This window comes from Hyla sarda, chromosome 9, assembly GCF_029499605.1.
Source record: "Hyla sarda isolate aHylSar1 chromosome 9, aHylSar1.hap1, whole genome shotgun sequence".
Lineage (NCBI taxonomy): Eukaryota > Metazoa > Chordata > Amphibia > Anura > Hylidae > Hyla > Hyla sarda.
In genome coordinates this window covers 66588689-66610822 of record NC_079197.1, presented here as the reverse complement: position 1 = coordinate 66610822, position 22134 = coordinate 66588689, and the positions used below count along the sequence as shown (strand labels likewise).

General features: G+C 47.4%; 1 protein-coding gene across 10 annotated transcripts in view; it reads right to left on the bottom strand.

The window, feature by feature from the left end:
- The window catches only part of LOC130290823 (diacylglycerol kinase eta-like), a 1161394-nt gene that overhangs the window by 1135018 nt on the left and 4242 nt on the right, over positions 1–22134 (bottom strand). Inside the window, exon 2 of one of the 10 annotated variants that reach the window (XM_056538926.1) lies at positions 2306–2386. The exons of 8 other annotated variants lie outside the window; for them this stretch is intronic. The gene's annotated coding sequence lies outside the window, so the exon portion shown is untranslated. Of the gene's footprint in view, positions 1–2249; positions 2269–2305; positions 2387–22134 lie in introns of those variants that run through there. One more of the 10 variants, XM_056538927.1, reaches the window with a different exon arrangement.

Sequence of the window (22134 nt, the reverse complement as noted above, 5' to 3'; positions counted from 1 at the left end):
ATCTTCAGAGCAATAAGATCTCGAGTCATAGGCTGTTGTATACCCATTATACCTGCCACATCTGCAGAGGGATGCACCACGCAATTGTTGCTACTGACACCTCTTCAGAGCAACAACATCACGCTTCACAGGCTGTTGTATACCCGTTCTGCCTGCCACGTCTGCAGGAGAGGGTACTGCGCAATTGTTATTACTGACATGTCTACCGAGCAACTACATCACGACACGTAGGTGCTTGTGTACGTTTCATACCTTTCATGACACACAGGCGGTTACAAAGAACGGAAATATAATAAATAAGATAAAATTAAGAGTCTTAGGTCCATAGCCACAATGGTTGCGTAGGATCTGACACATCCATAGTCACGATGGTACGTGTATAGAACCCTAGCATCTATGGGCATGTTGGTTGCGTGGGGACTGGTCATGTCTGCAGGCATGATGGGCATGTAAGTATCGGTAAATCGCAGCGGAACGTCACTCCCAAGATCACTGAGTGGACAGCTTGTCAGTTGAAGGTATGGTTTAGCCAGGCAAGTTGCTTATTCGAGGTTAGTTGGTTACAAGAGATATGGCACCACAAGGTTATCATCACCAGGTCTGTCAGGTAGCATGCTGGGTGTAACTTTCTAACAATTTTATTTTTGCCCCCTTTTTTATTCCTACTAGGTTCATTTTTGCCCACTATAGGCGTGCCCTCCGTCGCGGTCATTGGGCACAATTCAGACCGTTAGGTTTAGTGTAATGTTTCCATACAGGTGCGTATGTATTACTATAACCACGAGCACCAGTGTGAAGCCCCGAACACAAGTGGGAAGCCTATTGGCTGAATTTGTGTGAGGGGCGCGAGTATCTCTGCCCCCCCCCCACACGTCTAGGTGGGACGTCTAGTAGAGATAGGTAGGGGCGGGGTATTTAATGCCCCAGCTCCTACAGGAGGGGCGTTCGGGATGTTTAGCAGACCCCTCCCAACCCTCCCTCTTTTTCAAATAATCCACTACAGGGCATGCCCAATATAGGCGTTCCCTCCGTCGCGGTAATTGGGCACAATTCAGACCGCTAGGTGTAGTGTAAGGTTTCCATACAGTAATGTATGTATTACTATAACCACGAGCACGAGTGTGAAGCCCCGAACACAAAGACTAGTTATTACACCCTTTTCTTAAAGAGATATCGGCCCTGGTTAAGGACACAAACAAATTCCTTGATGTTATCAGTAAAATAGGATGGAAACCTAATTATATGTTAGGATCTATAGATATAGAAAGCTTGTTTATCAGTATAAATCAAGATGAAGCTATCCAATGTATAGTAGAATTTCTATAAACTATTGATAAAGGTAAAGACTGTATTGATTTTGTATTTGAAGCCCTGTCTATGATTCTGTCCAGCAACATCTTTCAGTTTGATGAGGTATGGGATACTCAAAAAAGCGGAGTTGCATGGGCACTCAGGTGGCATGTACTTTAGTAAACTTCTATGTAGTGGCACTTTTATAGAAATTTATTTTCTCCATTCTTAACCCTTACCGTACTAGTATAAATAATGATGTCAGATATGTGGATGACATTGTAATAGTCTGGACAGGATCAGAGATGGACTTCATCAATTTCATGGAATTCCTCAATGAAAATAACAACATGGGCTTACTGTTTAAACATAAGATTAGTAACACTGAACTGGAGTTCCTGGACACGGTTGTTCAAATAACATATAAAAAATGCACTCCCTTATGGACAATATCTCAGGCTTCGTAGAATCAATAGCACACAAATCAGTTTTGATCAACAAGCATATGAATTAACTGAATATCTCTTGAATAGAGGATATTGCATAAGTATATTACATAGAAACATAGAATGTGTCGGCAGATAAGAACCATTTGGCCCATCTAGTCTGCCCAATAATCTGAATACTATGAATAGTCCCTGGCCCTATCTTATATGAAGGATAGCCTTATGCTTATCCCATGCATGTTTAAACTCCTTCACTATATTTGCAGCGACCACTTCTGCATGAAGGCTATTCCTTGCATCCACTACTCTCTCAGTAAAGTAATACTTCCTGATATTACTATTAATTCCTGATATTACTTTTAAATATTAAATAGAGAACAACTGTTGAAAAAATCTAAAATACCTAAAACTAAAAATGCTCAAAGAAATAAACAGGATTACAAATTTTGTTTTTCATTTACATTTAGCCCTATGTCCAAAATTATTAGACAGGTAATTAATAAGAACTGGTACCTGATACAAAAAGATCCCATTCTTACAGAAATAAGCCATAACAAACCCATTGTCACCTTCAAATGAGTACCAAACCTGGGAGATGTCTTTTCCAGAAGCAAATTTTGTAATAACAAACTGGCTCGCTAGCTCCACCCCTAAAAGGAATCACAAATGTGGAGATTGTGAGTGGTGCCCACAATTACAAGCAGGTAGATATCACAAGTTAGGTGGTACGAATGTGATTACTAATGACTTCATATGTTGTCGTACTAATTTTGTCCTGTACGCACTGATATGCGATTGCAGGCGATTTTATGTGGGCAGCACCACACTTGTTATGCATACCATCTTTATAGAACATATCTATTTGCTAAGATCTGGTAAGGGATCTCTTAGAGTGATAAAACATATCATTGATGAACATGTGGCAATCCAGAATCCCTAAAATTCTTCGGTATAGAAAGAATACCTATAAAAGAAGATAGAAAAAGAGTCCTCTTACAAACAGAAGCCACATGGATACTCCGTACCACAGCCCAAGGAAACTTAGGGCTTAATGACAAGATAGATTTAGGCATCTTTTTACAGGCTGACGTATTACATGTATAACTATCTATTGTATATATTGACTAGCTTTTGCCCGCGGCTTTGCTCGCGATAAATTTGGGGTAACATAGATTTACTTTTTATGATCCTATAGTAATGAGGCCGCTCTGGGTAAAATCCTTGGGCATCCAAACAACCCAAAACATTACATCTGCTGTTTCATGGAATTGAAGATCGACATCCTTTGAGGACTTTTACCAAGTCTGCGCGCAGGGGAACCCGCCTTCTCGCACTGCTTATATACTGCCAAAAGTCCTCATATCCCTTCCTCATATCCCTTCCTCCTATCGCATCCTCCTATCTTTACCTCCTATCCCGTCCTCCTATCTCAACCTCCTATCCCGATCTCCTATCCCGACCTCATATCCAGACCTCATATCCTGACCTCCTATCCCGACCTCCTATCACGTCCTCCTATCCCTCCAATCCCGACCTCATATCCCATCCTCCTATCTCGACCTCCTATCTCGACCTCCTATCACGTCCTACTATCAAATCCTCCTATCCCGTCCTCCTATCTCGACCTCCTATCCCGTCCTCATATCCCGTCATCCTATCCCGTCCTCCTGTCTCAACCTCCTATCTCAACCTCCTAACCCGACTTCCTATCCCAACCTCCTATCCCGACCTCCTATCCCGTCCTCCTATCTCGACCTCCTATCTTTACCTCCTATCCCGACCTCCTATCCCAACCTCCTATACCGTCCTCCTATCCCGACATCCTATCCCGACCTCCTATCTCGACCTCTTATCCCGACCTTCCCGACCTCCTATCCCGACCTCCTATCCCGTCCTCCTATCCCGACCTCCTATCCGGTCCTCATATCCCGTCCTCCTATCGGGTCCTCATATCCCATCCTATCTTGACCTCCTATCTTGACCTCCTATCCCGACCTCCTATCATGTCCTCCTATCCCATCCTCCTATCTCGACCTCCTATCTTGATCTCCTATCCCGTCCTCATATCCTGTCCTCCTATCCGGACCTATCCTGACCTTATCCCGACCTCATATCCCGTCCTCCTATCCTGATCTCCTATTCCGACCTCCTATGCCGTCCTCATATCCCGTCCTCCTATCCTTTCCTCCTATCTTAACCTCCTATCTTTACCTCTTATCCCGACCTCCTATCCCGACCTCCAATACCATCCTCCTATCCCGACCACCAATCCCGACCTTCTATCCCGTCCTCATATCCCGTCCTATCCCTCCTATAGTTACATAGTTACATAGTTAGTACGGTCGAAAAAAGACATATGTCCATCAAGTTCAACCAGGGAATTAAGGGGTAGGGGTGTGGCGCGATATTGGGGAAGGGATGAGATTTTATATTTCTTCATAAGCATTAATCTTATTTTGTTCCAGGAATGTATCTAATCCTGTTTTAAAGCTGTTAATTGTTCCTGCTGTGACCAGTTCCTGAGGTAGACTGTTCCATAAATTCACAGTCCCCCCTTGAGACTAAACTTTTTCTTCTCCAGACGGAGGGAGTGCCCCCTCGTCCTTTGGGGGGGTTTAACCTGGAACAGTTTTTCTCCATATTTTTTGTATGGGCCATTAATATACTTATATACGTTTATCATATCCCCCCTTAAACGTCTCTTCTCAAGACTAAACAATTGTAACTCCTTTAATCGCTCCTCATAGCTAAGATGTTCCATTCCCCATATTAGTTTAGTCGCGCGTCTCTGCACCCTTTCCAACTCCGCAGTGTCCCTTTTATGGACAGGTGCCCAAAACTGAACAGCATATTCCAGGTAAGGCTGTACCAATGATTTATAAAGGGGGAGTATTATGTCCCTGTCCCTTGAGTCCATGCCTCTTTTGATACATGACAATATCCTGCCGGCTTTGGAAGCAGCAGCCTGACATTGCATGCTATTCTGTAGTCTGTGATCTACAAGTACACCCAGATCCTTCTCTACCAGTGACTCTGCCAGTTTAATCCCCCCCTAAGACATACGATGCATGCAGGTTATTAGTACCCAGATGCATAACTTTACATTTATCCACATTGAACCTCATTTGCCAAGTGGATGCCCAGACACTTAGTCTATCCAAGTCATCTTGTAACTTATGCACATCCTCTATAGACTGTACTGTGCTACAAAGCTTGGTGTCATCTGCAAAGATAGAAACAGAGCTGTTAATACCATCCTCTATATCATTAATAAATAAATTAAACAACAGCGGGCCCAGTACAGAACCTTGGGGTACACCACTAATAACCGGGGACCAATCAGAGTACGAATCATTGACCACCACTCTCTGGGTACGATCCATGAGCCAGTGTTCAATCCAGTTACAAACTAAAATTTCCAAACCCAAAGACCTTAACTTACCTGTCAGACGTCTATGAGGGACAGTATCAAATGCTTTAGCAAAATCCAGAAACACTATATCCACAGCCATTCCTCTGTCAAGGCTTCTACTCACCTCTTCATAAAAGCTAATTAGATTGGTTTGACAACTTCTATCCTTAGTAAACCCACGCTGGCTATCACTTATAATACAATTATCCCCTATGTATTCCTGTATGTAATCCCTTATAAGTCCTTCAAACAATTTACCCACAATGCACGTTAAACTTACCGGTCTATAGTTTCCTGGGGAAGACCTAGAGCCCTTTTTGAAGATTGGCACCACATTCGCCTTGCGCCAGTCCCTTGGCACAATACCAGACACCAGAGAATCTCTAAATATCATGAACAGGGGTACAGATATTACTGAACTTACCTCTCTAAGAACTCTTGGGTGTAGTCCATCCGGTCCTGGGGATTTGCTTACATTTATATCACTTAACTTACCTTGTACCATCTCTACATTAAGCCAGTTCAGTACATTACATAATGTGTTACCAGCACTTACCTGGCCAATGTCAGCTCCTTCTTCCATAGTGTATACAGAACTAAAGAACCCATTCAGTAGCTCCGCCTTCTCTTGATCGCCTGTGACAACCTCCCCATTATCATTATTAAGGGGTCCTACATGCTCTGTCCTTGGTTTTTTTGCATTTATATGTCTAAAAAAATATTTAGGATTAGTTTTGCTTTCTTTGGCCACCTGTCTCTCATTTTGAATTTTTGCTGTTTTTATTACATTTTTACAGATTTTATTAAGCTCTTTGTACTGTTTAAATGTTATCGCTGACCCATCAGATTTGTAATTTTTGAAGGCTATTTTTTTGTTGTTTATTGCTCTTTTAACATCATGTGTCAGCCATGTAGGATTTAGTTTTAATCGTTTATATTTGTTCCCCTTTGGTATATATTTAGCTGTATAGTTATTTAGAGTTGATTTAAAGATGTCCCATTTACCTTCTGTATCAGTATTTGACAACACCTCCCCCCAGTCTATGTCCTGTAGTGCAGATCTCAGCCCAGGGAAATTTGCCTTTTTAAAGTTATATGTTTTTGCCTTCCCCGCCTGTCTTTGTTTTCTACATTTTAAGTCAAAAGTAACTATATTGTGGTCGCTATTCCCAAGGTTTTCCCGCACAGTTACATTACCAACCAGCTCTGCGTTGTTGGAAATGATCAGATCCAACAAGGCATCACTTCTTGTTGGGTCCTCCACAAACTGGCCCATAAAATTATCCTGCAATAAATTTAGGAATTGTCGCCCCTTTGTAGTTTTAGCCAACCCCGGACCCCAATCTATATCTGGATAGTTAAAATCTCCCATTATTACCACTGTACCTGCCCGGGCGGCCCTCTCTATTTGTTTATGAAGCTGAACTTCTATCTCTTCAGTGATATTAGGGGGTCTGTAGATTACACCAAATACTATTTTTTCAGTATTTCCCTCCTTTTGTAATTCTACCCACAATGATTCCACATCCTCAGAATCATCACACACTATGGCATCGTTCACACTGACTTTCATACCACTTCTTACATACAGACAGACTCCACCACCTTTTCTGTTCATTCTATCCTTGCGAAACAATGTAAACCCCTGCAGATTGACAGCCCAGTCATGCGAGGAGTCCAGCCATGTCTCAGTGACCCCAACTATATCAATATGTTCCTCCAGTATCAAGGCCTCAAGCTCCCCCATTTTATTTGCTAGGCTTCTGGCATTTGTGAACATACACTTTACATTTCCATCCTTTATTTTATTGGGGTTAATGGGATTCAAGGGTGTAAGTTTTATTTTCCTATGAAGCTTATTCCTATTAACTATTCTAACCCCTCCCTCCGCTCCACCCCCAGGTACATTTATAATTCCCACCTCTCTATCTACACTATCTTCCCCCTCTTTGTTGTAGGTTCCCTCCCCCCAAGTCCCTAGTTTAAACACTCCTCCACCCTTCTAGCCATCTTCTCCCCAAGCAAAGCTGCACCCTCCCCATTGAGGTGCAGCCCGTCCTCTTATCTCGACCTCCTATCCTATCCCGTCCTCTTATCTCGACCTCCTATCCCGTTCTACTATCCCGTCCTCCTATCCCGTCCTCCTATCCCGTCCTCCTATCTCGACCTCCTATCCTGTCCTCATATCCCATCCTCCTATCCCGACCTCCTATCTCGACCTCCTAACCCGACCTCCTATCCCGACCTATCCCGTTCTTCTATCCCTTCTTTACCTCCTATCCCGACCTCCTATAACGTCCTCCTATCCCGTTCTCCTCTCCCATCCTCCATACCTTCCTCCTATCCCGACCTCCTATCCCGTCCACCTATCCCGTCCTCCTATCCTGACCTCCTATCCCGACATCCTATCCCCACCTCTTATCCCTTCCTTCTATCCCGTCCTCTTATCTCGGCCTTCCTATCCCGACCATCCTGTCCTCCTATCTCGACCTCCTATCTTGATCTTCTATCCCGTCCTCATATCCCATCCTCCTATCCCGACCTCCTATCTCGACCTCCTAACCCGACCTCCTATCCCCACTTCCTATCCCGTCCTCCTATCTCTCCTATCTTGACCTCCTGTCTTTGCCTCCTATCTTTACCTCCTATCCCGACCTCCTATAACGTCCTCCTATCCCGACCTCCTATCCCGTCCTCCTATCTCGACCTCCTATCCCGACCTCCTATCCCGACCTCCTATCCCGTCCACCTATCCTGTCCTCCTATCCCTTCCTCCTATCCCGTCCTCCTATCCCGACCTCCTATCCCGTCCTCCTATCCTGACCTCCTATCCCGTCCCCCTATCTCGACCTCCTATCCCGACCATCCTGTCCTCCTATCTCGACCTTCTACCCCGACCTCCTATCCCGTCCTCCTATCCCGTCCTCCTATCTCGACCTCCAATCCCGACCTCCTATCCCGACCTCCTGTCCCGACCTTCTATCCCATCCTCCTATCCCGTCCTCCTATTTCTACCTCCTATCCCGACCTCCTATGCCATCCTCCTATCCCGACCTCCTATGCCGTCCTCATATCCCGTCATCCTATCCCTTGCTCCTATCTCGACCTCCTATCTCGACCTCCTAACCCGACCTCCTATCCCGACCTATCCCGTTCTCCTATCCCTTCTTTACCTCCTATCCCGACCTCCTATAACGTCCTCCTATCCCGTTCTCCTATCCCGTCGTCCATACCTTCCTCCTATCTCGTCCTCCTATCCCGTCCACCTATCCCGTCCTCCTATCCTGACCTCCTATCCCGACATCCTATCCCGACCTCCTATCCCTTCCTTCTATCCCGTCCTCTTATCTCGGCCTTCCTATCCCGACCATCCTGTCCTCCTATCTCGACCTCCTATCTTGACTTTCTATCCCGTCCTCATATCCCATCCTCCTATCCCGACCTCCTATCTCGACCTCCTAACCCGACCTCCTATCCCCACTTCCTATCCCGTCCTCCTATCTCTCCTATCTTGACCTCCTGTCTTTGCCTCCTATCTTTACCTCCTATCCCGACCTCATATAACGTCCTCCTATCCCGACCTCCTATCCCGTCCTCCTATCTCGACCTCCTATCCCGACCTCCTATCCCGACCTCCTATCCCGTCCACCTATCCTGTCCTCCTATCCCTTCCTCCTATCCCGTCCTCCTATCCCGACCTCCTATCCCATCCTCCTATCCTGTCCTCCTATCCCGACCTCCTATCCCGTCCTCCTATCCCGACCACCCTGTCCTCCTATCTCGACCTTCTACCCCGACCTTCTACCCCGACCTCCTATCCCGACCTCCTCTCCCGACCTTCTATCTCGACCTCCTATCTCGACCTCCAATCCCGACCTCCTATGCCGTCCTCCTATCCCGACCTCCTATGCCGTCCTCATATCCCGTCATCCTATCCCTTCCTCCTATCTCGACCTCCTATCCCGACCTCCAATACCATCCTCCTTTCCCATCCTCCTATTTCGACCTCCTATCCCGTCCTACTATCCCGTCCTCCTATCTCGACCTTCTATCCTGTCCTCATATCTCATCCTCCTATCCCGACCTCCTATCTTGACCTTCTATCTCGACTTCCTATCCCGACCTCCTATCCCGTCCTCCTATCTCGACCTTCTATCTTTACCTCCAATTTTTACCTCCTATCCCGACCTCCTATCCCGACCTTCTATCCTGTCCTCCTATCTCGACCTCCTAATCCGACCTCCTATCCCATCCTCCTATCCCTTCCTCCTATCTCGACCTCCTATCTTTACCTCCTATACCGACTTCCTATAACGTCCTCCTATCCCGACCTCCTATCCCGTCCTCCTATCCCGACCTCCTATCCCGATCTCCTATCCCGACCTCCTTTCCCGATCTCCTATCCCGTCCTCCTATCCCTTCCTCCTATCGCGTCCTCCTATCCCGTCCTCCTATCCTGTCCTCCTATCCTGACCTCCAATCCCGACCTCCTATCCCCACTTCCTATCCTGTCCTCCTATCTCTCCTATCTTGACCTCCTGTCTTTGCCTCCTATGTTTACCTCCTATCCCGACCTCCTATAACGTCCTCCTATCCCGTCCTCCTATCTCGACCTCCTATCCCGACCTCCTATCCTGTCCGCCTATCCCGTCCTCCTATCCCTTCCTCCTATCCCGTCCTCCTATCCCGTCCTCCTATCCCGTCCTCCTATCCTGTCCTCCTATCCTGACCTCCAATCCCGACCTCCTATCCCGACCTCCTGTCCCAACCTTCTATCCCATCCTCCTATCCGTCCTCCTATCTCTACCTTCTATCCCGTCCTCCTATCCCAACCTCCTATGCCATCCTCATATCCCGTCCTCCTATCCCTTCCTCCTATCTCGACCTCCTATCTTTACCTCCTATACCGCCCACCTATCCCGACCTCTAATACCATCCTCCTATCCCGACCTCCTATCCCGTCCTCCTATCTCGACCTCCTATGCCGTCCTACTATCCCCTCCTCCAATTCCGACCTCCTATCTTGACCTTCTAGCTCGACCTCCTATCCCGACCTCCTATCCCGACCTCCTATCCCGTCCTCCTATCTCGACCTCCTATCCTGACCATTATGTCCTCCTATCTCGACCTCCTATCTCGACCTTCTATTCCGACCTCCTATCCCGACCTCCTATCCCGTCCTCCTATCCTGTCCTCCTATATCGACCTCCTATCTCGACCTCCAATCCCGACCTCCTGTCCCGACCTTCTATCCTATCCTCCTATCTCTACCTCCTATCCCGACCTCCTATCCTGTCCTCATATCCCATCCTCCTATCCCGACCTCCTATCTCGACCTTCTATCTCGACTTCCTAACCCGACCTCCTATCCCGACCTCCTATCCCGTCTTTCTATCCCTTCCTCCTATCTCGACCTTCTATCTTTACCTCCAATTTTCACCTCCTGTCCCGACCTTCTATCCTGTCCTCCTATCTCGGCCTCCTAATCCGACCTCCTATTCAGACCTCCTATCCCTTCCTCCTATCCCTTCCTCCTATCTCGACCTCCTATCTTTACCTCCTATCCCGTCCTCCTATCATGACCTCCTATCCCGTCCTCCTATCTTGACCTCCTATCCCGATCTCCTATCCCGACCTCCGATCCCGATCTCCTATCCCGTCCTCCTATCCCTTCCTCATATCCCGTCCTCCTATCCCGTCCTCCTATCCTGTCCTCCTATCCCAACCTCCTATCCCGACCTCCTATCCCGTCCTCCTATCCCGTCCTCCTATCTCGACCTATCTCGACCTCCTATCCCAACCATCCTGTCCTCCTATCTCGACCTTCTTTCCCAACCTCCTATTCCAAACTCGTATCCCGTCCTTCTATCTTGTCCTCCTATATCGACCTCCTATCTTGACCTCCAATCCCGACCTCCTATCCGTCCTTCTATCTCTACCTCCTATCCCGTCCTCCTATCCCAACCTCCTATGCCGTCCTCATATCCCGTCCTCCTATCCCTTCCTCCTATCTCGACCTCCTATCTTTATCTCCTATCCTGCCCTCCTATCCCGACCTCCATTACCATCCTCCTATCCCGACCTCCTATCCCGTCCTCCTATCTCGACCTCCTATGCCGTCCTACTATCCCCTCCTCCTATCCCGACCTCCTATCTCGACCTTCTATCTCGACCTCCTAACCCGACCTCCTATCCTGACCTCCTATCCCGACCTCCTATCCTGACCTCCTATCCCATCCTATCCTGACCATTCTGTCCTCCTATCTCGACCTCCTATCTCGACCTTCTATCCCGACCTCCTATCCCAACCTCCTATGCCGTCCTTCTATCCCGACCTCCAATGCCGTCCTCATATCCCGTCATCCTATCCCTTCCTCCTATCTCAACCTCCTATCTTTACCTCCTATCCCGACCTCCTATGCCGTCCTCCTATCCCGACCTCCAATGCCGTTCTCATATCCCGTCATCCTATCCCTTCCTCCTATCTCGACCTCCTATCTTTACCTCCCATCCCATCCTCCTATCCCGACCTCCTATCTTGACCTTCTATCTCGATCTCCTAACCCGTCCTCCTATCCCAACCTCCTATCCCGTCCTCCTATCCCGACCTCCTATCTCGACCTTCTATCTCGACCTCGTAACCCGTCCTCCTATCCCAACCTCCTATCTCGTCCTTCTATCCCTTCCTCCTATCTCGACCTCCTATCTTTACCTCCTATCCCGACCTCCTATAACGTCCTCCTATCCCGTCTTCCTATCCCGTCCTCCTATCTTGACCTCCTATCCCGACCTCCTATCCCGACCTCCTATCCCGACCTGCTATCTCATCCTCCTATCCTGTCCTCCTATCCCTTCCTCCTATCCCGTCCTCCTATCCCGTCCTCCTATACTGACCTCCTACCCCGACCTCCTATCCCGTCCTCCTATCCCGACCTTCTATCCCGACCTCCTATCCCGTCCTCCTATCTCGACCTCCTATCCTGTCCTCATATCTCGTCCTCATATCCCATCTTCCTATCCCGACCTCCTATCTCGACCTACTATCTCGACCTCCTAACCCGAACTCCTATCCCATCCTCCTATGCCTTCCTCCTATCTCAACCTCCTATCTTTACCTCCTATCTTTACCTCCTATCCCGACCTCCTATAACATCCTCCTATCCCGACCTCCTATCCCGTCCTCCTATCTCGACCTCCTATCCCATCCTCCCATCTCAACCTCCTATCCCCACCATCCTGTCCTCCTATCTCAACTTCCTATCTTTACCTTCTATCCCGTCCTCCTATCCCGTCCTCCTATCCCGTCCTCCTATCCCGTCCTCCTATCCTGTCCTCCTATCCTGACCTCCTATCCCGACCTCCTATCCCGTCCTCCTATCTCAACCTATCTCCACCTCCTATCCCAACCATCCTGTCGTCCTATCTCGACCTTCTTTCCCAACATCCTATTCAAAAATCGTATCCCGTCCTTCTATCCTGTCCTCCTATATCTACCTCCTATCTTGACCTCCAATCCCGACCTCCTATCCCAACCTCCTGTCCCAACCTTCTATCCCATCCTCCTATCCGTCCTTCTATCTCTACCTCCTATCCCGTCCTCCTATCCCAACCTCCTATGCCGTCCTCATATCCCGTCCTTCTATCCCTTCCTCCTATCTCGACCTCCTATCTTTACCTCCTATTCCGCCCTCCTATCCCGACCTCCATTACCATCCTCCTATCCCGTCCTCCTATCTCGACCTCCTATGCCGTCCTACTATCCCCTCCTCCTATCCCGACCTCCTATCTCGACCTCCTATCCTGACCTCCTATCCTGTCCTATCCTGACCATTCTGTCCTCCTATCTCGACCTCCTATCTCGACCTCCTATCTCGACCTCCTATCCCGACCTCCTATCCCGTCCTCCTATCCTGTCCTCCTATATCGACCTCCTATCTCGACCTCCAATCCCGACCTCCTGTCCCGACCTTCTATCCCATCCTCCTATCCCGTCCTCCTATCTCTACCTCCTATCCCAACCTCCTATCCTGTCCTCCTATTCCTTCCTCCTATCTCAACCTCCTATCTTTACCTCCTATCCCGACCTCCTATGCCATCCTCCTATCCCGACCTCCAATGCCGTTCTCATATCCCGTCATCCTATCCCTTCCTCCTATCTCGACCTCCTATCTTTACCTCCTATCCCATCCTCCTATCCCGACCTCCTATCTTGACCTTCTATCTAGACCTCCTAACCCGTCCTCCTATCTCAACCTCCTATCCCGTCCTCCTATCCCGACCTCCTATCTCGACCTTCTATCTCGACCTCCTAACCCGTCCTCCTATCCCAACCTCCTATCCAGTCCTCCTATCTCGACCTCCTATCTTTACCTCCTATCCCGACCTCCTATAACGTCCTCCTATCCCGTCTTCCCATCCCGTCCTCCTATCTTGACCTCCTATCCCGACCTCCTATCCCGACCTTCTATCCCGTCCTCCTATCCTGTCCTCTTATCCCTTCCTCCTATCCCGTCCTCCTATCCCGTCCTCCTATCCTGACCTCCTATCCCGACCTCCTATCCCGTCCTCCTATCTCGACCTTCTATCCCGACCTCCTATCCCGTCCTCCTATCTCGACCTCCTATCCTGTCCTCATATCTCGTCCTCACATCCCATCTTCCTATCCCGACCTCCTAACCCGACCTCCTATCCCGTCCTCCTATGCCTTCCTCCTATCTCAACCTCCTATCTTTACCTCCTATCCCGACCTCCTATAACATCCTCCTATCCCGACCTCCTATCCCGTCATCCTATCCCGACCTCCTATCCCTTCCTTCTATCCCATCCTCCTATCCCATCCTCCTATCTCGACCTCCTATCCCGACCATCCTGTCCTCCTATTTCAACTTCCTATCTCGACCTTCTATCCCGACCTCCTATCCTGACCTCCTTTCCCGTCCTCCTATCCTGTCCTCCTATATCGACCTCCTATCCTGACCTCCTATCCCAACCTCCTGTCCCGACCTTCTATCCTGTCCTCCTATCCCGTTCTCCTATCTCTACCTCCTATCCCGACCTCCTATCCTGTCCTCCTATCTTTACCTACCTATCTTTACCTCCTATCCCGACCTCCTATAACCTCCTCCTATCCCGACCTCCCATCCCATCCTCCTATCTCGACCTCCTATCCAGACCTCATATCCCGACCTCCTATCCCGTCCTCCCATCCCTTCCTCCTATCCCGTCCTCTTATCCCGACCTCCTATCACATCCTCCTATCCTGATCTCCTATCCCGACCTCCTATCCCGTCCTCCTATATCGACCTATCTCAACCTCCTATCCTGACCATCCTGTCCTCTATTTCGACCTTCTATCCCGACCTCCTATCCTGACCTCCTATCCCGTCCTCCTATCCTGTCCTCCTATATCGACCTCCTATCTCAACCTCCAATCCCGACCTCCTATCCCGACCTCCTGTCCCGACCTGCTATCCCGTCCTCCTATCCCGTCCTCCTATCTCGACCTCCTATCTTTACTTCCTATCCTGACCTCCTATCCCGACCTCCTATCCCGACCTACAATACCATCCTCCTATCCCGACCTCCTTTCCCGTCCTATCTCGACCTATCCTGACCTCCTATGCCGTCCTCATATCCCATCCTCCTATCTCGACCTCCTTTCCCATTCTATTATCCCATCCTCCTATCCTGTCCTTTTATCCCATCCTCCTATCCTGACCTCCTATCCCATCCTCATATCCCATCCTCCTATCCCGACCTCCTATCCCGTCCTCCTATCTTGACCTCCTATCCCGTCCTCCTATCCCGTCCTCCTATATCGACCTCCTATCCTGTCCCCATATCCTGTCCTCCTATCTCGACCTCCTATCTTTACCTCCTATTCCGACCTCCTATGCTGTCCCCCTATCCCAACCTCCTATGCCGTCCTCATATCCCGTCCTCCTATCCCTTCCTCCTATCTCGACCTCCTATCTCGACCTCCTATCTTTACCTCCTAACCCGACCTCCTATCCCCACCTCCAATACCATCCTCCTATCCCGACCTCCTATCCCGTCCTCCTATCTCGACCTCCTATCCTGTCCTCATATCCCATCCTCCTATCTCGACCTTCTATCTCGACCTCCTAACCCGACCTCCTATCCCGACCTCCTATCCCGTCCTCCTATCCCTTCCTCCTATCTCGACCTCCTATCTTTACCTCTTATCCCGACCTCCTATAACGTCCTCCTATCCAGACCTCCTATAACGTCCTCCTATCCCGACCTCCTATCCCGTCCTCCTATCTCGACCTCGTATCCAGACCTCATATCCCGACCTCCTATCCCATCCTCCTATCCTGTCCTCCTATCCCTTCCTCCTATCCCGTCCTCCTATCCCGTCCTCCTATCCCGTCTTCCTATCCCATCCTCCTATCCTGACCTCCTATCCCGACCTCCTATCCCGTCCTCCTATCTCGACCTATCTCGACCTCCTATCCCGATTATGCTGTCCTCCTATCTCGACCTATCTCGACCTTCTATCTCGACCTCCTATCCCGTCCTCCTATCCTGTCCTCCTATATCGACCTCCTATCTCGACCTCCAATCCCGACCTCCTATCCCGACCTCCTATCCTGTCCTCCTAAACTGACCTCCTATCCCGACCTCCTATTCCGACCTCCCATCCCGATCTCCTATCCTGTCCTCCTATCTCGACCTCATATCCCATCCTCCTAACTCGACCTCTTATCTCAACCTCCTATCTTGACCTCCTGTCCCGACCTCCTATCACGACCTCCTGTCCTGATCATCCCGTTCTCCTATCTCGACCTCCTATCCCGACCTCATATCCCGACCTCCTATCCCGTCTTCATATGTAATATGTGTACCAGGTATTGAGATATCTTCAGCCGTACGGAAGTTATGTGGGAACATACTTTTCCAATTGATTTGCATGTGACTTTAAACAAAAACCCCGACCCTCACAAATGGGGGTAGTTAAGGGTTAAATGAACTATCCTATATTTTAAGTGGACATATAAGTAACATGTGACGAAGTATTATCAAAATATCTCCAGCCGTTTGGAAGTTATGCAGTAACATATATTTCCCTTAGACTTGTATGGGACTTTAAACAAAAACCCCAACACCTTTTTCACCCAAAAAATCCTTTCTTATTCCTTGTCTACGTCTTAAAACAACACCTGTGCAAAAATTCAGGTTTCTAGGTCCAAGGGTTTAGGCTGGGTGTTTGATGAGTCAGTGAGTCAGGTCTTCTCCTTTTATATATAAGATATAGCATTGCCGGTGTAGAATATATAGAAGGAGATTTATCATTCTTTTTAAACGTATGGCATATAATTAACATTAATATAGGCTTTTTTGTTTAATTTTGAGCCCACATTTTGTGACGTTGTTGGGAGGAGTCTCACGTCGCTGCGCTGAGGCCAGAGATTACATCAGGAAGGAAGACAGCGCAGCACCAACAGGCACATAAGCAATAGTGAAGCCACAAAAAAAAAAAAAAACCACTTGTTACATTACCCATCCCAAAATGTGCATGAAGCTGTATTACTATGGATGTTTCTTTTTTTTTTAAGGAAAACTTTTAGTGTCACATATGGGTTATTTATTTAGTCTTTAAAAATTCTTAGACAATTATTTTTGGCTTTATTCTATTTTAACACAACATTCATTTAAAAATGTAGTGGGTACTCCAGCATGTACGTGTCCTAAAAGGTGTGCAGTATAAAAATTTCGGTTCGTCAATATTTTCGGTTTAGATTTTTCGGATACATTCGGTATTCGGGTATTCGGGTTGATTTTTTCGGATACATTCGGTATTCGGGTACATTCGGTAAATTTTTTATTTTTTTTGGACTTTAGCGATCCTAAAAAATTATGGAGATACCTTTTTTATTAAAATTTCGTAGGGTACCATAAAAAAATCATAATAAAAAATATACAGTAGTGATGGAAAAAATTGTATCTAACGAAATGTATCTTTTTTATTATGACATGTTTATTCATTTTTAAACAGGGATCAATATATGTGAGCGGGTAAAGCACTAAAAATGTAGCCGACAATAGTAAAAATTTAGTGTGTGCTTGTTTTTCACTTTTTTTAAAAACATTTTTTAGGTAGTACTACTACTCCCACCATGGAACACACTCTTCCATGATGGGAGTAGTAGTTACCTGTACTAATTGACAGATCGCAGGGGTCCCTTGCGATCCTCTTGTATAGATGCAGCGGCTGCTCTTCTATGGTCCCCTGCACTCACGTATATATACACATATTCATATTTCCCGCAGAGCTGTGATTGGCCAGATGGTTCCAGCCAATCACAGCTCTCAGTGAGAAATAGGAATATTACGGCCGTGCAGGGGACCATAGGAGAACAGCCGCCGCATCCATACATTATACAGGAGCATCACAGCGGGTGTCAGGAGTGATACCTGCAGTGATCTTTCCTTTACTAAAAGTACTACCACTCCCAACATGGAGTACACTCTGCTCCATGCTGGGAGCTGTAGTACCTGCATTAATAGACAGATCGCAGCGGGTGTCAGAAGTTACACTCGCTGCGATAGGTCTATTAATGCAGGTACTACAGCTCCCAGCATGGAGCAGAGTGTGCTCCATGTTGGGAGTATTAGTACCTGCAGTAAGGGACAGATCCCAGGGATGTCACTTCTCCTGACACCCGCTGCGATCCTCCTGATGTGAATGTCGGGATCAGCTGTTCTCAGGGCTACAGAGCCGGGAGAACAGCTGACGCTGAGCCGTAGGTATACATCGTATATCTACTGCCCAGCAAGAACTTACAGTGAGCCTGCAATGTGTATACAGTATACACATTGCTGGCTCACTTAACCCCTTGCTGAGCTGTGCGCTATGCGCAAGCCCAGCAAGGGAAGAGTTAACTTACACTGCTGGACAGTGTAGGTTAACCCTTTGGGCGGTATACACTATATACAGCTATCTATAGATAGCTGTATACAGTGTATACCGAAGACGAAGTCCAGCTTACTTCCCTCGAGTCCCCGGCTGGGTTCGTGAAGCTCCGCCCCCTGGTGATGACGTCATTAGGGGGCGGAGCTACAGAAGGGAACAAGGCTAGTTAATCTGAAGCTCTGTTCACATTGTACGTTTTGTATAATGTAAGCAGACCCTTCTGGCAGTGTCTACCCAGACAGGGAGACTCTAGCTGTTGCTAAACTACAACTCCCAGCATGCCCAGACAGCCAAAGGCTGTCTGGGCATGCTGGGAGTTGTAGTTTTGCACCAATTGGTGGCTCTCTGTTTGGCTAGACATTGCATCATGGGTGCTCTCCCCAGCGGACAGCGCCAAAAATGTCATAACCAATTTTTTGTGTTTTTTTTTGTTTCAGATCCGTGTATGCAGAGGATTACTGCGGATTCGATGGATTACGGCAGATTTTTTTTTCCATTTAATAAAATGGTTAACGAGGGCTGTGGGGGAGTGTTTTTTTAAATAAAATAATTTTTCCAATGTGTTGTTTTTTTTTTTTATTGAATTTTCAAAAACAGCTAGCGCTAACCCCCAATTATTACCCCGGTACCCACCGCCACAGGGGTGTCGGGAAGAGCCGGTACCAACAGGCCCGGAGCGTCAAAAATGGCGCTCCTGGGCCTAGGCGGTAACAGGCTGGCGTTATTTAGGCTGGGGAGGGCCAGTAACAATGGTCCTCGCCCACCCTGGTAACGTCAGGCTATTGCTGTTTGGTTGGTATTGTGCTGAGAATGAAAATACGGGGAACCCTATGCGTTTTTTTTATTTTTTATTTAAATAAAAAACATTTTTTTTTAAACGCATATGGTTCCCCGTATTTTCATTCCCAGATACCAACCAAACAGCAACAGCCTGACGTTACCAGGGTGGGCAAGGACCATTGTTACTGGCCCTCCCCAGCCTAAATAACGCCAGCCTGTTACCGCCTAGGCCCAGGAGCGCCATTTTTGACGCTCCGGGCCTGTTGGTACCGGCTCTTCCCGGCACCCCTGTGGCGGTGGGTACCGGGGTAATAATTGGGGGTTAGCGCTAGCTGTTTTTGGGGCTAGCACTAAGCCCTGGCCTAGTAATGTATTCCGTCAATAAGACAGCTTCCACTACTAACCCTGAAAATTCAATAAAAAAAAAAAAACACAACACATTGGAAAAATTATTTTATTTAAAAAAACACTCCCCCACAGCGCTCGTTAACCATTTTATTAAAGGGGAAAAAAATTATCCGCCGTAATCCATCGAATCCGCAGTAATCCTCTGCATACACGGATCTGAAACGAAAAAAAACACACAAAAAAATGGTTATGACATTTGTGGCGCTGTCCGCTGGGGAGAGCACCCATGATGCAATGTCTACCCAAACAGGGAGCCACCAATTGGTGCAAAACTACAACTCCCAGCATGCCCAGACAGCCTTTGGCTGTCTGGGCATGCTGGGGGTTATAGTTTAGCAACAGCTGGAGTCTCCCTGTTTGGGTAGACACTGCCAGAAGGGTCTGTTCACATTATACAAAAGGTACAATGTAAACAGAGCTTCAGATTAACTAGCCTTGTTCCCTTCTGTTGCTCCACCCCTAATGACATCATCACTAGGGGGCGGAGCTACACAGACCTGCCCGGGACTTGAGGGAAGTAAGCTGGACTTGGTCTTCTGTATACACTGTATACAGCTATCTATAGATAGCTGTATATAGTGTATACCGCCCAAAGGGTTAACCTACACTGTCCAGCAGTGTAAGTTAACTCTTCCCTTGCTGGGCTTGCGCATAGCGCACAGCTCAGCAAGGGGTTAAGTGAGCCAGCAATGTGTATACTGTATACACATTGCAGGCTCACTGTAAGTCCTTGCTGGGCAGTAGATATACGATGTATACCTACGGCTCAGCGTCAGCTGTTCTCCCGGCTCTGTAGCCCTGAGAACAGCTGATCCCGACATTCACATCAGGAGGATCGCAGCGGGTGTCAGGAGAAGTGACATCCCTGGGATCTGTCCCTTACTGCAGGTACTAATACTCCCAACATGGAGCACACTCTGCTCCATGCTGGGAGCTGTAGTACCTGCATTAATAGACCTATCGCAGCGAGTGTAACTTCTGACACCCGCTGCGATCTGTCTATTAATGCAGGTACTACAGCTCCCAGCATGAGGCAGAGTGTACTCCATGTTGGGAGTAGTAGTACTTGTAGTAAAGGAAAGATCACTGTGGGTATCACTCCTGACACCCGCTGTGATGCTCCTGTATAATGTATGGATGCGGCGGCCGCTCTCCTATGGTCCCCTGCACGGCCGTATATATACACATATTCCTATTTCTCACTGAGAGCTGTGATTGGCTGGAACCATCTGGCCAATCACAGCTCTGCGGGAAATATGAATATGTGTATATATACGTGAGTGCAGGGGACCATAGAAGAGCAGCCACCGCATCTATACAAGAGGATCGCAAGGGACCCCTGCGATCTGTCAATTAGTACAGGTAACTACTACTCCCATCATGGAAGAGTGTGTTCCATGCTGGGAGTAGTAGTACTACCTAAAAAATGTTTTTTTTTTTAAGTGAAAAACACGCACACACTACATTTTTACTATTGTCGGCTACATTTTTAGTGCTTTACCCGCTCACATAAATTGATCCCTGTTTAAAAATGAATAAACATTTCATAATAAAAATGATACATTTCGTTAGATACAATTTTTTCCATCACTACTGTATCTTTTTTATTATGATTTTTTTATGATACCCTACGAAATTTTTATAAAAAAAGGTATCTCCATAATTTTTTAGGATCGCTAAAGTCCAAAAAAAGAATAAAAAGAGCTACCGAATGTACTCGAATACCGAATGTATCCGAAAAATCAAACTATCTGTATCCTTTTTATTATCTTTGTTATCAGAATGAATTCTTCACGTTCGTTTACGGATAACGAATGCATTCGTTATTTACAGTATATGTTCGGGAAATAACGAATGTATTCGCTACTTTGCTATTCGTATTATCGTGGCTATTCGAGAATGTTCAAAATATGTTTTCGTGCATTCGGATCGATCCGAATGCACGAAAATGGTAAAATTAGGTAAATTAGACATTCGTGCCGAACCGAATTGCACATGTCTAGCTGTCACTATGGCCCTCATTTACTTAGAAAATCGGGTTGTAAGTCTATGTTGCTTTCTTACCCGATTGCTTTTTTCCCCTGGTATTTATTATTATGTCACATTCTGTTTGTCGCACGTGCGTTTTTTTGGCTTGGTTTCCAACTCCTCTGAGTTTTAGGGAAAAAATCCACAACAATTCAACAAATTGGGGTTGGAAAGCTTTATAAATACGTGGGAAAGCTCAGAAATGTCAGGCTACGCCCCTTTTTCGGGGTTGGGAGAATCCAAATTGGGTCCATCTGCAAAAAATGTCTCATCGTGTCGCAGACTGGCGCACGATGTCTGCGACATGTCGACATGTCGCAGACAAAGATGCGACAAAAAAAAACGACAAAACAAGTCGGGTTTAGAATAGTAAATGAGGGCCTATGTGTGTCATTCATCATTCACAGACTACTGAATGTCTGATCAACTTCTTTGTCATTCAGGAGTCCGAGAAAGCTTTGACTATTTCAGCACGCTGGGAGTTGTAGTTTAGTAACAACTGAAGCTGCAGTGTTTGTAAATAACTGTGTTAGAGCAGTGTTGCCTCCAGCTGTTGTAAAACTACAGCTCCCAGCATGTCCACACATCCTTTATCTGTAGTTTTGCATACACTCAATAGAAATCTCCTATACTGGATACTGGTATGCTTTACTCGCCGTTGGGGACCCCCGGGATCATGCACACGGCACCCTGTTTGTAATCAGTCTCCGGAGCTTGTTCGCTCCGGGTCTAATTACAGGCGACCACCGGGCCAGCGGAGTGTGACGTCACGCATCCGCCCCCGTGTGACGTCACGCCTCCGCCCCTCAATGCAAGCCTACGGGAGGGGGCGT